General features: G+C 37.9%; 1 long non-coding RNA gene across 1 annotated transcript; it reads left to right on the top strand.

Moving 5' to 3' along the window:
• The first annotated feature begins 81 nt into the window (after positions 1 to 81).
• LOC125924592 (uncharacterized) lies at positions 82 to 20,809 on the top strand. Its single transcript, XR_007458480.1, has 3 exons — positions 82 to 171; positions 14,587 to 14,805; positions 20,703 to 20,809. It is a non-coding gene; the product is annotated as an uncharacterized LOC125924592 (long non-coding RNA).
• Positions 20,810 to 21,952: the final 1,143 nt, after the last annotated feature.

The following is a 21,952-nucleotide window of genomic DNA, read 5'->3' as shown; positions in this document are numbered from 1 at the left end:
GTGGAGGGAGGGGCCAATCCGGGCCGCCTCTCCAGGAAGTGACGTCACGCAAAGAGCTTTTTTTTTTTTTTTTTTTCTCCCTCCTCCTCAGCCCCCAACCCCCGGAGGCACTAATTCGAATTGTGCGTGCGGCTAGGGCTCTTTGGCAGCTGGGTTGGACCTAGTGTTGTGGTAAGAATTCTACTTTCTCTTCCCTAGCTTTATTTTTATAAACTAACTTTGAGAAATGGAGGCAAAGACGCCTAGTTTGCCGCACACGGGATCAGATTTCAGTTCCGTGGAGGAACTACAGTCAGCATTGGTCCAGGCTCCTGCTTTGCATCCTGGGACTTGTAGTCATCACTAGCTTGGGCTGGTACTAATAGATTATAAATTGTTTTCTGAAATTAGTGGAGCTAAGATCATCCCTTGATTTCTAAGGTTTTGGAACATTCCCAAGACTGGGAGAAATTGATAGTTGTAATTTCAAAATGACCATAGGAAGATAATATAGTTTGTGGTGTAATAAGGGTTTTAGGTTGATATTTCCCTTCTTGTGTGAGTGTGACATAAAAAGAGAATTGTATGGAAACAGTAGACTAAAACATGAAGTAGTTTTCAGGATAGAGTTGGCAGTCTTGGCCCTGAAGTGCCAGTTATATTCATGGGTTCTGTAAGTGAATAGGGGTATAGAGAGAAAAGAAAAAAATGAACCTTGGAGTAATTCCTTCACCTGTGGATAGGTCTGCAGGTGGTAGCAAAAGTTACTTACGATGAGAAAAACCTGACAGTCCAATATCAAGGAAGCCAAGACAAATTAAACTTTCAAGAAGCAAAGGTGTACAAATACCACAGTTAAGAGGAGGAAGGATCTAGAAAAGTTTATTGAAACTGTCCAGGAAGAACTTCCTTCACGGATTATTGAAAGGAGCATACAGGATATAGATACCATGTGTTCTTTATCTATTTGGTATTGATAAATGTCTACATTTTACTTACAGAAAACAATCTGAACATCTTTTTATAATATAAAATAATTTATTTTTATTATTTTTTTAATGTTTATTTTTGAGAGAAGAGCAAGCACATGAGCAGGGGAGGGGCAGAGAGAGAGAGAGAGAGAGAGAGAGAGAGAGAGAATCTGAAGCATGCTCCATGCTGTTAGGTCAGAGCCCGATGAGGGGCTAGAACGAGCCGTGAGATCATGACCTGAACTGAAATTGAATGCTTAAACGACTGAGGCACCCAGGCACCCCTAAAATGAAATAGTTTTTTAAATTGAAGGTATAATTTACATAGTATGTTAGCTTCACATGTGCAACATAATTAATTGACATTTGTATATATTGAGAAAATGATCACTACAATCATCTCCATACATAGATCCAAGTTTTTTTTTTCCATGTGAGGAGGATTTTTAAGATTTACTTTCTTGGCAACTTTCTTTTTTTAATTTTTTTTTATTTTTTTAATGTTTATTTATTCTTGAGAGAGAGAGACAGACACAGCATGAATGGGGGAGGGACAGAGAGAGAGACACACAGAGACGCAGAGTTCAAAGCAGGTTCCAGGCCCTGAGCTGTCAGCACCGAGCCTGACGTGGGGTTGGAACTCATGAACCGTGAGATCATGACCTGAGCTGAAGTCGGATGCTTAACCGACTGAGCCACCCAGGTGCCCCTTAGTAACTTTCAAATATGCAATACAGTATTAGTTGTCATAGTTACCATACTGTACATTATATTGTCATGACTTACTTTGTAACTAGAAATTTATACCTTACCTTTTGACTTCCTTTACTCATTTTGCTCATCTCCCCTCCCACCTTTGGCAATCACCAGTCTGTTCTCTGTATCTATGAGCATTTTGTTTGTTTTGTTTTTTAAATTCCATGTGTATTCTGTATGTAAGTGAGATCATATGGTATTTGTCTTTCTTTGACTTATTTCACTTAGCATAATGCCTCCTAGGTCCATCCATGTTGTCACAAATGGCAAGATTTCATTCTTTTTTTATGGCTGCATAGTATCCTGTGCATCTTCTTTATCCATTTATTTGTTGATAGACATTTTAGTTGTTTCCAAATCTTGGCTATTGTAAATAATGCTGCAGTGAACATGGGAGTCCATACTTACTGAGTTAGTATCTTCATTTTCTTTGGATAAATATCCAGAAGTGGATTTGCTGGATTGTACGGTAATTCTATTTTTAATTTTTTTGAGGAAACTCCATATTGTTTTTTTTTTCATTTTTTTAAAAATGTTTATTTAAAGACACTTTCTTTTTTTTAAAGTTTATTTATTTATTGAGAGAGAGAGAGAGAGAGAGACAGGGAAAGACAGGGAAAGACAGGGGCAGAGAGAAGTAGAGAGAGAATCCCAAGCAGGCTTCGCACTGTCACTGCAGAGCCCAATGCGGGCCTGAACTTACAAACCGTGAGATCATGACCAGAACCAAAATCAAAAGTCGGCTGCTTAACTGATTGAGCCACCCAGGTGCCCCTATTTATTTATTTTTGAGAGAGTATGCACACGTGAGCTGGCACAGGAGTAGGGGAGGGGCAGAGAGAGAAGGGAGAGAGGATCCAAAGTGGGCTCTGTGCTGACAGTAGAGGGCCTGATGTGGGACTTGAACTCACATACCATGAGATTGTGACCTGAGCTGAAGTTGGATGCTCAACCAACTGAGCCACCTAGGTGCCCTTATCATGTTTTTTTTTTTTTTTTTTTTTCTTAAGAGAGAGCATGAGTGGGAGAGAAGGGCAGACGGAAAGAGAGAGAATCTCAAGCAGGCTCCATGCTCAACACGGAGTTTGACACGGGGCTCAATCCCACAATCCTGGGATCATGACGGAGCTGAAATCAAGAGTCAGATGCTCAGGACACTTGGGTGGCTCAGTTGGTTAAGTGTAGGATTCTTGTTTTTGGCTCAAGTCATGATCTCATGGTTTTATGAGTTTGAGCCCCACATCAGGCTCTGTGCTGTCAGTGTGCAGCTTACTTGTGTCACCTTTAAGAGGGGATTCTCTCCCTCTTCCTTCCCCTCCCCCAGTCACACTGTCTCTGGCTCTCTCAAAAATAAATAAATAAACTTTAAAAAAAAAAAAAAGAAAAAAGACGCTCAACCAACTGAGCTACCCAGGGGACCCTCCATACTGTTTTCCACAGTGCCTGCACCAATTTACATTCCCACCAACAGGGCATGAGAGTTCCCTTTTCTCCACATCCTCATTGACATTTGCCATTTCTTGTCTTTTTTTTTTTTTTTCAGTAATGCATGAGTATAGTTTAATTTTTTAAAGTAATTTTTATACCCAGTGTAGGACTTGAACTCAGAGCCTCGAGCTTAAGAGTCTCATGCTCTACTGACTGAACCAGCCAGGTGCCCTTATTTCTTGTGTTTTTGATAATAGCCATTCTGGCAAGTGTGAGGTGATATCTCACTGTGGTTTTTCTTTAATTTTTTTTTATTTTTATTTTTAGGTCTTAATCTAAATTCCAGTTAGCATGCAGTGTAATATTAGTTTCAGATATACAATATAGTGATTCATGACTTCCATACAACACCCAGTGCTCATCACAAGTGCACTCCTTAATCCCCATCACCTATTTAACTCATTCCCCCATCCCCCTGCTTTCATTGTGATTTTGCAGTACATTTCTATGAGGATTAGTGACAACTGAGTATTTCTGCATATGCCTGTTGGCCATCTGTATGCCTTATTTGGAAAAATGTCTATTCAGATCCTCTGCCCTGTTTTTAATTGGATTTGTTGTTGTTGTTATTGAGTTGTAGGAGTTCTTTATATATTTTGGATATTAACCACTTAACAAATCCCACATGATTTGCCAATATTTTCTCCCACTCAGTAAATTGCCTCTTCATTTCATTGATAATTTCCTTTGCCGTGCAGAAGGTTTTTAGTTTGATACAGGCCCACTTGTTTATTTTTGCTTTTGTTGCCTTTGCTTTTGAGGCTGGTTACAAAAAAATCATTGCCAAGATTCATGTCAAGGAGCTTACCACTTATGTTTTTGTCTTTTGTTTTTTGGGTTTTTTTTTTTTTTTTTAGTAGTTTTATGGTTTCGGGTTTTACATTCAAGTCTTTAATCCAGTTTGAGTTAATTTTTGTGTATGGTGTAAGATAGTGGTCCAGTTTTATTCTTTTACATGTGGCTGTCAAGTTTTCCCAACACCATTTATTGAAGAGACTATCGTTTCTCCATTGTATATTCTTGGTTTCTTTGTTGTAAATTAATTGATTGTGTAAATATGGTTTTATTTCTGGGCTCCTGAATGTCTTTACTAATCATGAAAGAATGTCCTGTGGTTGTCAGAGTAAAAGTCACATCATCATAGTGCATATGTAATGGTTAGTCTCTGTGCAATATTTTAGTTAAGTTTGGATGACTGTATACAGCACATACAAGCAAATTGATTTCTATACATTTTAGTTTGCAGAGTAACAACAGCCTATTTTCCTTCCCTTTCTTTAATTTTATGTAAAATGTATACATCTAGCAGGATATTTTGAGCCCATTCTAGATACAATTTTATACAATGTCGTATAGATATTTGTAATGATGGGGCAAGAGGTGAGTTTAGGGAGAGAGGGAAGAATGGTAACAACAAAAACAAAAACAAAAAGGAACAGCAGAAAAAAGTATGTGCAATAGGCAAACATCTCTTGAGGTGGCTTCTTAGAGTCTCACATTTCCCCCTTCTCTGGAACTCTCTGCTTCTATAAGGTTGGGCCCCTGGTGGCCATCTTTGTAATATGTTAGTCTTACAATGTGTTGTCATGGTTGATTGTGTCTGAGGAGGACATTTGACCTAAATTGTGTCCAATGGATGCTTTCTCCTAGCAATTAAAAGAAGTAGGAGGAAGATGCAGACTGAAAGTCATAGGAGGTGAAGTCAGATAAAGGAAATTCTATCGTAAGAGGGTCAGTGAAGTCCCACTGCTGAGGTCACTAGAGTTGAGCTGGTTCCCCCCATTCTTGACTTTTACTTGGAGTTCATGAGATACCCTAGTGTACTTTCAATAGATTTGCTTTTTGCTTACACCTGGCCAGAGTTGCTTCTTCTGCTCATACCCAAAAGTACAACTTATAGGGCAAGTTGGAATGAGGCAAACTAAATATGAATTTTAAAAGTGGATAAAATGCAAACAGTTCTTTCTCAGAGATTTATAATAACTAAAATAATATAAAAAAACAACTCCTTTTCAGTTATTGTTTTGGCATAATCTCATGGCTTCCCTAATTCATGAATGTTCTTTTTCATAGGCAGTGTTTCTGTGATTTAATATCCAGGATCTGTAATCTATTTTCTATTTTCTCACTGCCATGAAATTGTAAGGGTCCAGAGAAAGAACCACAAGTGACCTATTCTATTTTTTTATTTTTAATGTTTATTCATTTCTGAAAGAGAGACAGAGCGTGAGTGGGGGAGGGGCAGAAAGAGAGGAAGACACAGAATCTGAAGCAGGCTCCAGGCTCTGAGCTGTCAGCACAGAGCCTGACGTGGGGCTTGAATCCACGGACTGCGAGATCATGACCTGAGCTGAAGTTGGACGCTTAACCGACTGAGCCTCCCAGGCACCCTAACAAGTGATCTATTCTTAAATTAATAGGTGGTGACCAAAGTAGTAACAGGGGAACACAATAGCCAACTTTATTGCGGTTAACCTGTGACTTATGGAATCACCTAAATCTATGGTAGGAATTATATGGCATTTATAATGGCAGAGAGAAGATCCTCTTCAGTACTACTACCATTGATTAATGATTTCTACTCATCATATTATATAAAGAAAAATTTGAAGGCAGATGTGGAAGTCCTACTGGAAATACAACAAAGAGATCACATTCCTTCACAAAATCACGCTTATAATTTTAGAACTGAAAGAGACCATAAAGATAATGGGGATAAGCCTCCATTTTAGAGGTAAGACTACTGAGGAAAACATGCTAAAAGATCTGCCTGTAATCACAGACCCCATGAATCCTGGAGTCTCAAACTGGTAAGCTTCTCATCACACATAATAATAAGACACCCTTTCCTCAACACTTCTACACTCTGTTGGGTCCTAACGTCTTTCAGCCCTCCAGTAGTTTCTTGCCTCTGGTACATTCTCCATTAACGTTTGATGCCTGGGAAGTCTTCCTGGATTTTATGCATGAGGAAGGCCTGCGATGGGCCTTTAACTGTTGGCAGGAATTGGTTAAGTAAAGAAGGAATGTAAGGGACACCAGACAGAGTCGAAGACTTGAGAGAGGACTTAACGCAGTGTAGAGTGTTGTGGGACAGTGAGGAGGAGACCAACGTGATTGGACTGAAAGTCCAAAAGTAGAAAGATGAGCTCATATTCATTCCTCAAGTTGTCTCAAATAGAATCTCATCAGTAAAACCTATCTGATTTCCTCGGATGGAATTAAGTAAGCCTCTCCTCAATGATCCTATTGTATCCTATTGTAGAGGTAATCATCACATTATATTTTGCGTATGTATTTATATGTGCAGCCTAAGGGCCAGGATCATGTATTAGATCTGTGTGCTGACAGTACTTTATATTGTACCTGAATAAGGCAGTTACTTCATGCATAGTCCCCATAATTGCTATATATACATTTTTAAACCTGGCCCACTTATTCACATTTCCTATAAAATCCCTTCAGACATTTGCATTTTCAACTTCTATTTTAGGGAATAAAATCGAATTCTTTGAGTCAGCCTATGAGCCCCTTCGTGAACTGACTTCTATCTACTTTTATAGCCTATTTCCTCCAGTTTAATTAATTAGTTAATCAACAAACCAGCCATTTATTGAGTACCTATCACATGCAGTGAATCTCAAAGTCCAGCCATATCAATTATTTCCCATTCTGAGCTCTTCATTTTCTCTCTTGCTAGCATTTGTTGTTGCTTTTGCCCGGGAATTATCTTACTTCTCTCATCCCATTTCTGAGTCCCATTTCTAGGTGACCACCATTCCAGAAGCTTCTGTGAAACCCCCTCACGCATGGCCTCACACTTCCCCCTGCAAGCTTCTGCTGTGGCCTTACTCCTATTGGATATGATTGTCCCTGTGTGTCTGCCTCCCTGAGTAGAACATGTGCTCCTTGAAGCAGAGACTGTGTCCTTTTCTTCTTCACTGGTTGGCAGAAACTCTGGCATATATGAGGCCAAACTGAATGAAATGAATGAAAATCCAAAGTTTTCTCATTGGATTAGCTTGGTGGTTTAATGTAAAACAAACAAATGCATCCATAGTCTCAGTGGAATTTGATTTCAAAGAAATGACACTTGCTCTGTAAACAAAGTGAAACATTTGGTTAAAGAGAAAGGATTCCTTCATTTGTTCAGAGTAATTTGTAGACTGCTGGATTAGATGATTTCTAAGGTCCACTTAAGGTCTAATGTTTGATAAATTTATGTGTGTCATTTGAAACCTGAAGTAGATAACTGAACGAATATCACAACCTGGTTAACAGTGCTAAGATCTATAAAAGGCATTAGGCTGAGCAAAAATAGAATGAAAAAAAAAAAAGCTAAACTCCTGAATTTAAATAGACCAATGAATCGATATTATTGTACATTTAAGTCTGTATCTTAATTATGTTTGAGATATGCTCCAACTCCTGGTATAAATATGGGGAAGGAATTCTGTTTTCTGAGGTCACAGTGCCAAATTTCAACATCCTAGTGTGTAAGGGATCCTTCTAAAAAAGATAACATCTTCAGGGGAAAAATAAAGCCTTGGAAGAAGTAGGAAGTCTCCTACATCAGCACCAGGATTCCTGCTCATCTTGTAGGTGAGCTTCTTACCATTTCATGGAGGGCTTAAATCATCTAGGTTACCTCTGGTCTTTTGTTTGGATTACTTCTACCTTTTTTTTAATCCATAACATGCAACAATAATATTTTTTCCTATTTCCTATAGTTGTGGAAAATAAAAATTATCATGCTTCTTAAGTGCTTAGTCCAGTGCCTGGCAAACAATAACTATTATTATCTCTTGAGTCAACTAGATAGCTTAAAGATAGACAATATTAATAATAGTGTGTGCAGATATTTGCTGAATGAATGAACAGCAGTTAACTGTGGGCAGAGAATTGCACTATTGATTTTATGTGCAATAATTTATTTAATCCTCACAATAATCCCACAAAACAGGTACTATTATAAGTGATACTTTACAGATTGCATCTCCGAAAGGCTGATGAGCTTGTCCTTTTTATATGGACAATTACTCTCTGAGGGGTTGTCTTGGTTGGCAAGGTTAGGACTCAAGCTTAGTTCTATTTGTCTTCAAAGCCCATGCTCAGATTTCTACCATACCATGCATTCTCTGTCATTGCCTCAGGTAGATCCCAGACCCTCAAAGAGCCACACTTGGCAAGACGTTGGTTGAAAACAAAGTCTTTGGGTTTAGTTTTAGGAGCTCCTTGGGTCTTCATCCCATGTCACACTACGGTAGCTAGCTTAAATAATTTCATTTCTTTTTTCTCTTTGACCATTACCTAGTTCTAGTATAATGTATGCACCCTAGGTTTCACTCCTAAAATAATTGATCTTGATAAACCAATGTTTTCCTGTGCCTGTTCTATCCTCAGCTTCTCTGTTGTTAGTCTGATTTACTCTCTGGCATTATTGATTTTGATGTTTCACTTCTTTCAGAGTCCTTATTGAAAGACTGTGTAAACCAGAGGCATTGGGAAGGAGTTAACCATGCGAAGTATGTGTCTGGAGGGGAAGTGAGGAATGTAGTTGGGAAAAGGTGTATCCCAGGCAGATAAGGTGTTGAGGATTTTATATAGAGACTGCTTAACAATGAGAGACAAAGTTGTTTGAATTGAATTAAAGACTTGTAGACATAAAGTTTTAATTTTTTTAATGTTTATTTATTTTTGAGAGAGAGAGAGAGACAGAAAGAGAGAGAGAGAGCGCACAAGCAGGGGAAGGGCAGAGAGAGAGGGAGACACAGAATCTGAAGCAGGCTCCAGGCTCCAAGCTGTCAGCACAGAGCCCGATGTGGGGCTCGAACTGATGAACCATGAGATCATGACCTGAGCTGAAGTTGGAGGCTTAACCGACTGAGCCACCCAGGTGCCCCTGAAGTTTTAATTTTTATATGGTGTCAAATAGCCTCAACTCTGAGAAGCCAGATACTCATGCTCATTCAGGAAGTATTTGTTGAGTGCCTACCGTACGTGCCAGGTACTGTCCTACGCATACAGGTATTTGTCAGTAACAGTAATATGCAAAGCCACTCTTCTCCTGGAGTTCGCATTCTGGTGAATGTTTATATGGGGACAGACAATAAACAAAACAAGAAATAAGTTTTAAGAATTTAGCTGGGTTCATGTTCTTTGAAGAAAATAAACTAATATGATCAGAGTGGTTGGGCCGGGGCCAGGGAGAAGTGCAGCAATTGTACACTGAGGCATCAAAGCAGACGTCTCTGAGAACGTGTCTTGATTGCTGAGATTTGAATGTCCAGAAGAAAACAGCGTTGAACCAACTGGGTGGCAGAGCATTCCAGGAAAGCTGCCTCACATGATCAGTTGGAGGAAAAAGGAAACCAGTTAGCAAAACTACTTCCTTTTCCTTCTTCTAAGAGCTCCGATTCCAGGAAATAAGATGTCATTTGTTTCTTTAATCACATGTGTGATCCACATGTCTCTGAGACCTTGGATTTTAACATTAGCACCGAAATCTTGCTTATTTTAAGCTCCCTTTTCGTTGTAAGGAATTCTTTCCTACATATCGTTAGAGTCCTCAAGGGGTACCTTCTGTGCTCCAGGGAATCTGTTCTGGTTATTGCTCCCTGTCACCGTTGTTGGATGAGTTGCTGTCACTGCTTTTGCCACTGGCTGAGTCATGCTTGCCTTGACAGCCTCACACCATCCTTTCCACTAAAAGAGATTAATTCAGTGTCTCTTGAGTCAAATTCTTCATACCACGAATGCAAACTGGAGGTCTTCCAGTAATGCTGCCTGTCTGTTGGACTGGGGACCCACGGTGCAGCAGGGTGCCATTTGAAATGGAGAACTCTTCTTTTACTTTTGCTTGGATCCTGAAGTGTTACAGAGTTTGGTGAGCAAGCCCTTTCAGTGTTGTTCCCAAAGTCTCTTTTCCCCAGGGAGAACCATACCATGTGGGTGGCTGTGTGCTCCTGTAATATAGCTTTGTCAATAGTGGACCTTAGTGGTTGCCAGCTATCTGAATCTCTCTGTGTCTGGGAATGCCTGCTTTATGTATCTAAGTGAGAGTTCAGAGTTGACTTCCCACTATAAAATGCTAAACTGCCAGATAGCTGCTTTCTCAGCCTCCCTTGCTCCTAACGTATGGATACATGCTCTAGGCGTTGCTAATCACATGAATCCTTTCCTCTGCCTTCCATGTTGGTGGTCCAAGGTACACAGTCTAATGCTCAGTGGTAGCAGCTTCCTCACAAGACTAGTTTTATGCTTTTTTTTTTTCCTTGGCTGCATTGTCCCCAGGCTTCCTGGATGGTCTGTGAGCTGTCAATCTCTCTTTGAAATTTCTTTATTCTTAAATTGGATGAAGCCACTTTTGGCTGCCTGCCACATAGGGAAGTGAAGAGAAGGGCCAAAAGAAAGGCCGAGAAAAAGGAAAGACGTAACTCCCGTGCTTGGGGAAAATATTCTCTTCTTCTCTTCAACTGGGTATGAACAAGGAGGCACAGAGTCCCGATTGCCATCCACAGTTATCTTGCAACTGCAAGGGAATCACTTTGGGATGATGCATCCCCATATGAGGATGGCAGAATGGAGAGGGGTAAAGCAGCTCGATGATATCACTGAACCTTTGATTTTACTTTATCTAGAGCCTGTTTTACTTCTGATCTTAAAGTTTTCTGAGATAATAAATTTACTTATCGATAAACAAGCTTAAGTTGGGATTTTCAGTTGTTGCTACCTTTAGTACAATGAATGCAAATAATAATGCCTAGCTTTTATTGAGAACTTAACATGTTGTGGGCACTTTGCATTCACTCAGTAAATATTCATTGAGCCCCTACATATGTTAACTCATTTAACTGCTATTACAACCTAAATGTTACAACAGCATAGTGTTGTGTATGCAGGTGGATGTATTGACTTAAATTTAGACAATGCATAGGTATAGGTCTGTATAAATGTATATAGATACAGATATAAGCATGTGTGTGGTATAGATGTGATGATGGTTATGGCTTTGGGTGTAGATAGAGATATACATAAAGATGAAGATATGTAACTAAATGATAAATGAGATTTATCACCTATGGCAGCTAAATCCCAAAGCTGAGGATGCCAGTTGCTAAGTATTCCATGTCCTAAGGGTACCGTGCACAAGTAGCTGGAGTCAGGAATCTTCAGAATTTTCATTGAGTGGTGCTAGTTCAAAGAATTGGTCCAGTCATCAGATTCACTCAGGTGGTATTAGAAGAGGCCTAAAGAGAGAGGATGGTGTGGAGAATGTGGTGTTTGTGAAGAGAGGCTGTTCCTTTCCCATCACAAAAGCTAACAGTTTCATCAACAGTTTTTCAACCTTATCAGGATGGTCAACTCCTTAGCTTAGGATATGCCATGTACCCATGCTTCTCTCATTCAGCTCGTTTCACATTTTAATACCAAGTATAGTTAATATGACTTGTGGGACTAGTAGAAAATATGGCTTATGCTTGCTGAAACATTAATAAGAAAATGTATTGGCACAATTACCAGAAAATCCAGAAGCAGGACAGATTTTAGGTTTAGGGTGATCTGATGACTTAATAATTCTGTTTTGTCTTCTGTGGTATTAGGCAAATTAGCCTCACAACGTAGGATGGCTGCCAATAGTAATCAAGTGTATATATGTTTCCTTGTTTATTCTTGTGGGAAAAAGAACTTCCATCTAAATGTTCTAAGCAAGAGTCCTGAGATTTATTCTGATTGGGCTGTTTAAGTCACGTGATCGACAATACATCAGTGACAGCAGCCAGGGGAATGAAACCTGTTTGCTGGCTTAAGTCTACCTCTGGTAGACCTTGAATTATCTTTACCCCAAGTACATGGATTGGATGAGGGATGGGGTGTTTATCTGAAAAATCTGGATGCTGTTAGGGAGAGAGAATGGAACAGGAATGCTGAAAAATAGTATTTTCTACAAAGAGAGTTAATGACACAGTGAGGGGTGTTCATTGATGGAGATACATGCAAATCCTAGATAAGAGGCCGAAGAACTTAGATTGTGTCCCAGTTAATAGGTAAAGATATATAGCTTTTAGAGAAAGGTTGGGATGGTTTTGAAGAATTCTGTATCAATAAAGATCAGCTTATATTTCCACTGGGATCTGTATTCAATTGTGGAGAGTTCTGTTAGGTGGTGCCTCATACAGACAGGAAGTGCATGTCCCTCTCTAGCCAATCAGAGGGAGAGGCATCAACTTCACTGTGGCTGTTTAGTGATGAGGAACATCTGCCTCTTGACAGCAGTCCAGCTGGAAATGTGAGAAAGTTGATCTCCACCCCAGGTTTTCTCTTCCTTAAAAGTGAAGAAATATACTCTGCGGAACAGAAAAAGATGGGGCACACCGCTTACGTTTATTTCTAAAAGTTGGCTGACTATTTCTACTTGAATGTCCCGCCAGCACTGTAAAGCTACCATTTCTTCAATGTCCCTCCTCCTCCCATCTTGATGTTTCTTCCTCTCTCTACTTTCATTGGTGATGATATTCTTACCTACCAGATCACCCAAAGCAGAAAACTTGAGAATTGTCCCATATTTCCACTTATCCTGTTCTTTACACCCTGTCAGAAGCAGTCCTTTGTTTTCCAAATACTTTTCAAAACTGTTTTCTCTTCCATTACCACTACAAACAAATACCTTCCTTCGGGCATGCACATATATTGCCTTGGACCAATGCAATTAGCCCCAGATTGGTATCCTTGACACAGGACGTTCATTCTCTACTTTTGCTACTAGAGTGAGCCTTCTGGAACACAAATCTGGATGCATTATAATTCACCTACTGAAAATCCTTTATTATTGCTCAGTCACTTAGAAGATAAAATGCAAAACTCTTTAGCCTTGCAAGTGGCACCCAACAACCTTTGTGATCTGGTCCCTGCCTACCACTCTAGCCTTATTCCTCATTTTGTGTTTCTCTGTCTTCAGTCCACATACTGGATGAATTGCTTGTCATACTCTTACGTGTAGTATACTACATATAAATACTCTTTATAACTTCATGTGCACTGTAACATCCATACCCATATGACAATACTGTGATTACTTAATTTTGTTCACATATACTTGAAATATATATTGGTTGATGTATATCCCAATGATGAAGACAGTGATAAGTGAAGATAATGTGAAAACTGGAGGAGAATATCGATATAACTTGAAAATGCATTAATATATAACTTATTTGTTTTAAATTTTTACTCCTTGTTATGCTAAGTGTAATAAGTCTTACAGAGAAAGAGAGATACTGTATGTTTTCACTCTTATGTGGATCCTGAGAAACTTAACACAAGACCATGGGGGAGGGGAAGGGGAAAAAAAGTTACAGAGAGGGAAGGAGGCAAACCATAAGAGACTCTTAAAAACTGAGAATAAACTGAGGGCTGATGGAGGGTGGGAGGGAGGGGAAAGTGGGTGATGGGCATTGAGGAGGGCACCTGTTGGGATGAGCACTGGGTGTTGTATGGAAACCAATTTGCCAATAAATTTCATATTAAAAAATAAATAAATTTTTACTCTTTTCACTAAAACACATTTTTACATAAGCAAAATATTAAGGGTTTTTTTTGTGAGGCAGAAAGAACTCAAAAAAACAAAAAGAACTTTTATGTGTATATCTTTAAACTATAGATCTTCAAGGGCAGAAGCCATGTAGAATATATTCTTGAATTACTAGTACCTGCACAGCATCTGGCATGTACAAGTTGCTAAGTGAAGGTCTGTCCAATGGATGCGTGAATGAATGGATATAAAAATAAAATGTTAAATTGATGCTCTGGATACCAACTATCATGAATTCTATCACAGAATTCTATCACATGAATTCTATCACTATCACAGAAGTGCTCATTTCAAATGGTGAATTTGCATGTGTATTTGTGTATGTGTGTGTTATTACACAAGTACTTACTGCCTGAAGTGACAACAGAAAAAATTAGAAAGCAGGTTCATCACAGAGGAGTTTTTGTTTACTTTGCCCCCTCTTGGCTATTCCAACCATTCCTTTCATCCTGCTGATTCCTACCTTCAGAGTTCAAGTTTGCTGGAAGGGATTAGGAATATACAAACTGCTTGCTAAAAGGTACCTAGTTCCTCATAAGAACTCATGATGTAGTTCTTGAATATTTCTAGGAGTGCAATTTCAGAATGGGAACTTTTTTTGCCAGAGAGTTGAAAAGAGGAGGCCGGATAATGTGTAATGTAGTAGAGGGGGGCAGTCTTTGAGAGAGACTAACGTGGTAATAGTAACGTCCATTTTTTTAGAATCTGCAGTGTGTCTGGCTCTATACTAAACTACTTTATATTGTCTTATTTAATCCTCAAAATAACTCTTCAGATACTGTTCTTATTCTGTTTTTCCAGATGAGGAAATTGAGTGTTCACATTACTATGTCTTTTCTACAAATTATGCCAAAATGAACATTTGTTATGCTCATGGATTTGTGGATCAGGGATTCAAACGGGGATGACTTATCTCCGCTTCACAATGTCTGAGGCCTCAGGTGGAGCACTTGAAGGCTGCGTCTGTCATCACCTGAAGACTCATCTGCTCACACGTCCAGGCATTGATGCTGGTGGATGGTAAGTACTTCCGTGCTATTTTCATGTGGACTAATTTGCAGTTACTAAGAGCATGGCAGATGGATTTTAAAGGTAAGCGTTGAGAGAGGGGAGAGAGAGAAATCACTTCTATGATTAGCCTTGGACGTTATAGCAGTGTTAACTTCTGCCATATTCTGTTTAAGTGACTGTGTGACTATGTAGAATGCCCAGTTTCAAGAGGCGATGAAATTGACTTCTCTTGATAGAGGAGACACAAGGTTCTGAAGCATAAGTATCGATGTAGCCACTTTTGGAAAATACAGTTGACTACACAAAGCCTCAGAGAGTTTAAATAAGTCTCCCAAACAGCTTGTAAATGGAGCAGCTCCAATGGGAGATTAGATTTACTTGTCTCTAACTTTCTGTGCTTGCCACTTGATCACATTGTAGAATGCTACCAGATCATTAAGATCTTAAAAGAACTATACGTAAATAAGCATATATATATACACATATGTATACATGTATACACATATGTATACATATGTGTATACATGTATACATATGTATATATATGTATACATGTATATATACATGTATACATATGTGTATACATGTATATATACATGTATGTATACATGTATATATACATGTATATATACATATATGTATATATGTATACATGTATACATGTATGTATATACATGCTTAAAAGAACTACTTATAAACTATATGTAAATAAGCAAAAATAGTTATATGAACAACTTTAATTCAGAGTTTAGAACCTTTCAGAAGGCCCCCAGGCTTCCAGATTTGCAGATCACCAAGATAATGGTTTGTGCCTATTTTTTGTACCTTTCTAATGTCACCTATTCACTTTTTCCTTTAATGATGTTATTTATGCATGTGTCTTGTAACTTACTCCCTCCACCAACATAAATACCCTGCTTATTTTATTCAGGGTAGGATCTTGTCTAATTTGATTCATCTTTCTACCCTGATAACACCTATTATGAGAAGCTGGCTCACAATAAACTCTCAATAAATGCTTGGCAAATGAATTAAAAATAGCAGTTCATACTAGCATAAAATAGCAGAATAGTGTGACTTTGTTATTGTTGAACTGCTCTGGGATACTTGGATTATGGGTATTGTGAGGACCAGATTAGGTAATTCAAGTGAAAGTGTTTAAAATGTCAAATGTGCTTTGTGATTAAAAGGGTAATGGTGGCTTTGGTCCTGGAACTCTGATAGACCTGTGAGGAAAACATAGAGATGTTTAATTTTTGGTCTTTAACCTGTGGCATGGGTTGGTTTTCTAGGAATAAATGTAAATCATGGTCACAAGGTCAAAACAAATATAGCATTGCATGGTAGGAAAAATCTCCTCAATATGTCACTCTATTATAATTTTAATATAACTCATAACTAATATCATGCTACTTGTAATATTTTATTTTGCTTTTACTCTCAAAAATATGTCTTAGAGATCTTTCCTTGTAAGTACATATAGATTTACCACAGTCTTATATTACTATCCATAGTTCTGTGGTATGGGAACACTGTATTGAAACAATTCCCTATTCATGGACATTGATCCTATTTTTTTGTTTTGTTGAAATTATAATGTTGCATTGACATACTAGTGGATGGCCAGAATTTCTTTTTTCCTTTTAAGTTTATTTTATTTTGAGACAGAGAGAGAGCGAGCACACAAGTAGGGGAGGGGCAGAGAGAGAGGGAGAGAGAGAGAATCCCAAGCAGGCTCCACCCTGTCCCTGCAGAGCCCAACACGGGGCTCGAACTCACAAACTGTGAGATTTTGACCTGAGCTGGAATCAAGAGTCGGACTCTTAACCAACTGAGCCACCCAGGTGCTCCAGAGTCGGAATTTCTAGAGGATGGATTCCTGAAAGTGAATTACTGGATGAAAGGATATACTTTTTAATGTTTAAAATTTTGATAGATATTGGCAAATTATTCTCTAAAATGGCTATGTGGATATACTCCTACCAATATTTCTCTGTATGTTTTTAATGCCGACTTTGATGTGATTGATCTAGGAAAATTATAGTATATTAGGTCAAAGAATCCCCATGTCAATAAATGGAAGGATTTTGAATTAACCTCTGGTTTGAAATTCTTACTCTGCTACTTACTTGTTGTATGATCTTGGGTTAAATTACTTGTTCTTTTTCAGCCTCCATTTTCTTCATCCATAAAATATAGGCAATGATAGCAACCTTCCTGGATTGTTGAAAGAGTAATAAATAAGACAACTACATATGTAAAGTGTGTGGTGAACTTCTACGAGCTAAGTCTTACATAATGTTCAATTATTTTTCCTTTCCTTCATCAAATTTTTATTTAAATCTAATACCTCAAAATATAAGTCCTGTTTGGGCCCTTACATATCTTATTACAAAGTCCAGCTTAAATAACTAAATTTTCAGAAGAATATAATTTCTTCTGAAATTATAGATTAAATTTCAAAAAATATATACTTGGAAAAATGCATTTTGATTTTGCTGACTTTAAAAAGCCATACACCTGGCACTGTAGTTTTTTAAAACTTTCTTTTAATTGCTCTCTTTGGCTATATAATAATAATCATTGCTTCTTGACACATTTGTGCCCTAAAATATGTGCTTTAGTAGTGCTGTGTCATGCTAATCCTGGAGGAAAGCTAGTTTTCCTATTTTTATTTTCAGAGCTGATGTTATACCTTAAGGAAATATTTTTTAAAAGTTGGAGTTTCTACCTATTAATATCAAATGTTCCTAAGAAAAAGATAAAGGACATCAAAACTTCACAATTATACTGTAACCCTTGATTGTGTTCCCAGAAGTTACTTGGGCTGAATAAAATTATTTGGTTTGTAATGAGTTTTAGAAGAAATGAAGAGAATGGAGGTATTGGAAAATGAAGTGTGTCTCTTAATTGAAAAGACTGTTACTTTCCAATCTAAATCAAATTATTATGACAGTGGTTTCAAGCAATTGGAAAGAAGAATTATTCTCTGGAAATAATGAGTTCATTATATAACCTAAAAATATACGTAAAAAAAAAACTTTTTGGTTGTCTTTCTGCTGAAATAAATGAGTTAAAAATGAAAATATTTTTATTGTTCATCTGCAGAATTCATTGTTTTTCAAAATAATGTATAAGCATTAGAAGATAGGTGTCTGATTCCTTTCTGGAATTTTCATTTTTGCTATCATGAGATGTAAACTACCTAAAAAGGAACTGAAACTATACATATGCTATATAGGTATAAATATATTAATTTTTTTTTCCTTTTTAAGTAAAGGAAACCCCCATTGTGGGGCTCAAGCTCACAACCCCAAGATCAAGAGTTACACACTGTACAGACTGAGCTAGCCAGTCTGTATATATCAGTCTGTACTGATATGTGGACCATGCAATTCATTATGAGGCATAGTCCTTAAAACTCTTGGAGTCTTGTGTTGCTTGGGTTTCCACATTTTGGAAATTGAAAAATTATCACATTTGGTAAAACAATGTGATAATACTAATCTGCCTGTCAATATCTAGTCAATATCCATTTTTACCTATCTGTCCATCTGTCACCAACTTACAGTATACATACTCTGCATGTTACTCTTTTTTCTCTTAAATAGGTACTGTCTTCTTTTATTTATATGGGTATATGTATATATATATATATACACACACACACATATACACACACACACACACACATATATATTACTGTGTCAGTTATACTTCTTTTCTTTCCAATTTTTGTATAAGATTCAATAGGTTGAACTTTTAGAATAGAGGCATTTGGGATCAAATAATCATAGAATCACATCAAGCCTGTTCACTCTTAAATAGTTGTAACTGTTTGAAAATCTTTCTTGTTTTGAACTGAAATTTCAGATCATTTCATAATCCTACGGTTCCTTTCCCCTTTTCCCTTCAACTCAGTTCTCTTCTGCAGTCTTTTACACTCCACTTTGAGGCTCTAGACAGGAAATATTTTGTAATATTTGTATGTACAAATATATGTATATATCCCTCTCTGGTTACTTTCTTTTTCTGTACTCTGATTATTAATCTTACTCTCAGATTTTAGTGACAAACAATTCTAAGAGTTATCACCTATGTGCAGACCTATCTATATGCAGAGTGAGGGTAATAAGTAAAATAAATTTGAGATTATCAACCAGTGTGATTTCTCTTAAGTCTAATTCTCATTCTTTCTGTATGCTCTTCTCAAAGATAAACCTTCTAAAAATGAGTGTCACTCAAATTAGTATCTCAAAACCCTTCCCTAACTCTATACTGTGTAAGAGATGACGTGTAAATGCTGTATCAAGTCATTGCAGACCCTTTAATCCATCTTGCCAGCACTATTTTCAACTGTTCTTTCACCAGAAACTTTAGCAAAATAAATCTGCTTATTGCTGTCTGATAGTGTATTGTACAGAGGCCAGGCTGTTTTACTTTAAAAAAAAAATTTTTTTTTAAATGTTTATTTATTTTTGAGAGACAGAGAGAAAGAGAGTGAGTGTGGAGGAGAGGCAGGTAAAGAGGGATACACAGAATCCGAAGCAGGCTCCAAGCTATCAGTACAGAGCCTGACGCGGGCCTCGAACTCATGAACCGCGAGATCATGACCTGAGCTGAAGTTGGAAGCTTAACCAACTGAGCCACCCAGGCACCCCTAGGCTGTTTTACTTCTTGCTTTGCCACCATCTCACTGTTTAGTTTGGGTAATGTGTCTCACTAAAAAAGGACTGGTCGTAGTATCTACTTCATAGGTTATTAGGAGGAGTAAAACTATTCATACATATAAAATCCCGGAAAATTGTGCATGACACGTGAAAAGAATTCAGTATATATTAGAAAAGAATGGCGATATGCCTCATTGAGTTTATTTTCATATACTATTCGTTTTTCCTATAAAATCTTGACTGTTTTGTCTTTAAGCCCTCCCTTCCTTCAAAACACATTTCAGATGTAATCTTTCGCATCCTTCAGTGATGCCTTCCCTTCTGAAACTGTGTCTTTTCTGTGTCATTGATGCAGTGCTTAGTTAGGGTGACCACATTATTATTCGAGTGGGGACTCTTTTAATAGGAAAATGAGTACTTTTGGTAATTACACTGGGACAACTGGCATAAATTGACTGACCTGGGCAAAGGGACAGATGGTTATCCTCTGAATAGTAGAGCCTTAAGTTATCAAATCTGTTATTATCCAATCAAAGCAAACCTTATCTTTATATGCAAATTGTTATGGCAGATCTCCTATTAACTTAATTGTCAGGAAATGAGGTTCATCAAAATGAACCTCACCTGTTTCTGGCCATTCCCAGAGTACTACTTCTCATCTGTTAGGCACAAATACCTCTTCTCTTCAGTCTTCATTTGATCCTCATTCTTCTGCCTTCCTGACCACTGATCCTTATGAGACAGTCACTCTACCTGGTAGTCCTTGCATTGCCCAGCTCCACTGACTCCCCACCTTCCCCTCCTTAATCTCCACACTCATCCTTCTCTAGGCTCTGGATAGGAGGAACTACTCCCACTTGTATTGTTCCTTCCCAAAATGCATGCACCAAGCCTTTCTTGATAACCCACAATACAACTGACACCTATGATAATTCTTGCTTAGGCTTCATTGATCCATCATGGTTGAAAGAAGAGGCATTTAAGTCAGAGAATTCCTAACAACCACTGCCTACACCTATGCACATTCTGGTTGCTCAGAGGCTCATTCTTTGCCTTGCTTTTAGCCTATCTCCGCTGACTCGGGACAGCTCAAACCCTACCATTTGAAACACTCCAGAATTCATAGTCTTTTTCATGTATCAAATGCTCCCACCCAAAAAGAGACAAGTTTCTCTATACACAGGTTTCTCACCCCTCACTCTCCGGAACCCAGCCCTCTTGTTTAATGTCTTTTAGGATGACTGACGATAGGAAAACTCCTCCTGTCTGGGGAAACTCCACCCTGATCCTCAAGGATGTGGTTTGGTTCTATGCTCTTGATAAGGTAATCAATTGTAAGAGACTGACATTGGTATATTTCTATAAAACTGGGATATTTGGCATTATTCATTATTGCCTATTACATAGTATTTGCTACTTTGCTACTTGTATCTTTATAAATACATTCTATAGCCTTAACTAGATTGCGTGTTCCTTGGGAGTAGGTGTGTCCTTTCCCTGGCAAAGTTCCAGACACAGAAATGGTGTTCAATGAAAAGTTTGTGTTAAATGAGTGTGAGGTGAAGAGGTAATAGAAAACACTGCTAACGTATGAAATACCTACTCCTTCCTCATGTATTGTTTCTTCCTTTTGGACAGTAGTTTATGTGTAGAACACCTTTCTATGAATCTCTGGGTTCTCTTGGTAGTGCTGTGTTGTGTACTGGTCTATTCAACCCATTTTTCTGGCCCGTACTGCTTACACTGTAACATAGCTTTCCTTTTGGGCTAAGTTAATCTTATATTCTTAGCATCAAGCACAGAACTCAAACCTGAGTGAAAGGAGAGTTATGAAATGAGATCTACCAGAGATAGGAGTCACAAAATCACCAGTATTAACGCGGGGCTCCTGGTGATTTGTGTTAGGAAGTTCCCTCACCAGCGTTATCTTCTTCTGAACAGACCTTCAGTAGCTTGCTCTGGCAACTATTCAATTGTGTAATACAGAAATATTTCTCTCAAGTATAAATTTTCCTCTTTTCAACTCTAATAGTTCTCACATAATAATATATCTTTGTCAACCAACATTTTCGTGTGTGCTCCATTGGATATCAAACATGACACAAAACAAGGAAAGGTCTTACTCTTTTATCAGTGCAATGTTTTCTTCTATCATTCATGCTGACCTGGTGTCAGCAGCTATTTCACAGACACCATCATCAGTACTTACAGTTAACCACAGAGATGTATTCCCAGATTTTGACCTTTGTTCTAGATACTGAGGACAAAGAAGAAGAAAAAAAATGATACTTCATCTGAACAGAAAATGATGGAAGAGTCAGTAAAGGTAGCACTAAGTAAAAAATTCTGCCATTTATTATAATTTAGTTTTAAGAATGTTTTTTAAAATTACATACTCATTTTAGCTAAGTATATTGAAGTCTTCCAAACAATGGCAGATCTGTTATTTTCATTATTTTAGTCACTGTCATATAATTTTAATGCTG

Source organism: Panthera uncia, chromosome F2 (assembly GCF_023721935.1).
Source record: "Panthera uncia isolate 11264 chromosome F2, Puncia_PCG_1.0, whole genome shotgun sequence".
NCBI lineage: Eukaryota > Metazoa > Chordata > Mammalia > Carnivora > Felidae > Panthera > Panthera uncia.
The sequence above is the reverse complement of the archived record's forward strand: the minus strand, read 5'-3'. Positions and strand labels throughout refer to the sequence as shown.